Raw genomic sequence first — 2534 nt, 5'->3', positions numbered from 1 at the left:
TGAACCTGTTCCCAGAGCTCCCTATAAGGATCAGCTGGACAGGTGAGCCAGGCTGTATTTTCAGTATGGCTGTCCTAGTAAAGATATCATTGTCCCTATTTTTGTTATCCTTTTATCTACCTTTTCCTATTTGCTTTAATACCATCCTTGGAATGGTCTTACTTCAGTCCTACTTATGCGGTACAATTTGGATCACAGTCTTTGAATGAAATCCTCTTTTCCTGCAGTTCACAGCAGTATTAATCACTTCACACATACTTCGTTATTAATTAGAAATCTCTGAATGGAAATGTTTGGATGTGTCGCAAGAATGTTGCATGTGTATCTCCCCTTAAATGGACTGTTGGGTAACTTTACATCCTAAGAATATGACAGAATGGTTTCCAAAAGGAGGTCCAAGACAAGCCAAGTAGTAGCCATAAGGGATGTTGCAGTTTGTTTCCATCAGTTTGTAAGGGACACATTTGTGCTGTGGTCACCCTGTAATTTCTGTGACCTCATTGCTGGTCACTGTTGAAGACAAAAACTTGAGGAGCAATGGTCTAACATAAGGCCTTTTCTTTGCCTTCAAGTATCTGCACTCCTGTTTGTTTCCTCCTGTTCTTTCCCCTAGGCAATTAATCCTGACATTCTTCCTCTTTTGGCTACCAATCTGGTTCTGAGCCCAATTCAAGGTGTTGGTTTTGAACTTTAAAGCCCTAAGTGGTTTGGTGCCAGAGTATTTGAAGGACTGTCTTCTCCCATATGTTCCTGCCCAGGAATTAAGATCATAGGGAGAGGCCTTCCGGACTGTCCCATCTATCAAAGAGGCTCATTTGGTTGGGTACACATCCAAAGGGCCTTCTTCTCAGTGGCAGCCCCATGGTTATGGAACAACCTCCCCAGGCTGGTGTGCCTGGCCCTCTCACTTTCAATCTTTAGGAGGCAGTTAAAGACATCTTTATTTGATTCATTTACTAGCAGTCCTAAACTGTGGTTTTAAATTTTGTTTTAATGGATTTTATGTGTTATATTTTATCTATATTGTAAGCTGCCTTGAGCTTCACACGAAATTAAGGAGGCTCAGGTAACAGGGTTCCCAACAGACCTGGAGAAAAATGTCCTATCCCTTTAATAGAGGCTTAATGGGATGTTATTTGCCTGGCCATATTGTTGACCTCCATGCCATTAAAAGATTCCGCTTCCCAATTCCACATATTAAATCTAAATTAAGGGGTTGAGACATTTTTTCCAGGCTTGTTGGCAACCTTATCTAAAGCTCATTATCGATAACCCAACACACAAGATGTGCTTTCTACTGGAGTATTATTACTGTCTCCTAAAGGTCTGCCTGTATCTCTGCCCTAATAATTTAGGGTAACAGCTACCATGGATGTTGGGTACTAGGCTGAACAACTTGATTAATGAAACCAAAATACCCTTTTGCTTCCCAGTTTCAGAAGCTATATTAACCTTGCCTTTCTAGATGCTGGGGTTCAGTTGCAAAGGAAGTTTTCTGTTCCATGCTGTAAAGTCACTGCAGAATCTGGTGATGCTAATAAAGAAAATGGCACACACCTGCCCCTTTTCTTCAGGTGCCTGTGCTAACTGAAAAGGATAGATAGTATGGGACCATCCTATGCCTAAACAACTCAAATGCAAAGCTCTGTTCTCAGCTGTGGTCAGGGAACCTGTGTGAGAGTGAGAGAGCTTAGCCTAATGTCATCTGCTTTCTCCGTTTACCCTTCTCTGCGTTTCTATGGAACAGTGACCCTGTTTGCCTACAGAAGCATCAGCATAATGGCTTTTTAACAGTTGTGGGTGAAAAAAATTATGACACCCTATCTTATAAGTCTCTAAAATTTCATTGGAACTGGACATTTGCTTTCTGTTGCAAGGCTTTCTGGTTATCATAGGCTCTGCAGTACTGGTTATTATCACAGGCACTGTAGTACACCAATCCTCTTAAGAGCTGCTGGCTCAGAGGCAGAGACCCATCTGTCTGGGTTTGTTTTTGGTTTGCCAGTGCTCCTTCTTTTTAAGCATCACCAGCGCAGGCAAGGAGAGGTATGCTGCAGTGAGGGAGTGGAAGATATGGAGAGGAAAGGGAAAGCTGAGAGAAGAATAATGGCCCTGCTAATTGTGAGTGGCATATCTCTATCTCTCTTATCTCCCTTATATATAAAAGCCAAATGGTGGTGGCTTCTGTCCTATGGGGTGGCGAGATTGCATGCGCTTCCCTCAGCCATTGGCTGCCAGTCAAGACTACTGGCGTGCCATTGGCCGGGTCTGCTTCTCTTCCCCGCCCACTTCCCTTTCAGCCACTATTCTCTGTGTCAGAAGCTCTGTGTCTCCCGACAAACACAGTTCAATTGCTTAGCTCCTGTCTGGGACAAAGGTTTCCCTCAGTGGCTGTTGTGAGGAATTCATAGGGTTGCCAGCTCCAGGTAAGGAAGCCAGTTTAAGGAAGCCAGAGTTTGGGGAGGGGAGACGGGAGGCCTCAGCTGGCTGCCAGTAAATAGACAAAGGAACAAAACCCTTTCTACGCCTCTGTG

Source organism: Gekko japonicus, unplaced genomic scaffold (genome assembly GCF_001447785.1).
Source record: "Gekko japonicus isolate JY-2015 unplaced genomic scaffold, Gekko_japonicus_V1.1 scaffold298, whole genome shotgun sequence".
In the NCBI taxonomy this organism is placed as follows: domain Eukaryota; kingdom Metazoa; phylum Chordata; class Lepidosauria; order Squamata; family Gekkonidae; genus Gekko; species Gekko japonicus.
This window is presented reverse-complemented; position numbering follows the sequence as displayed.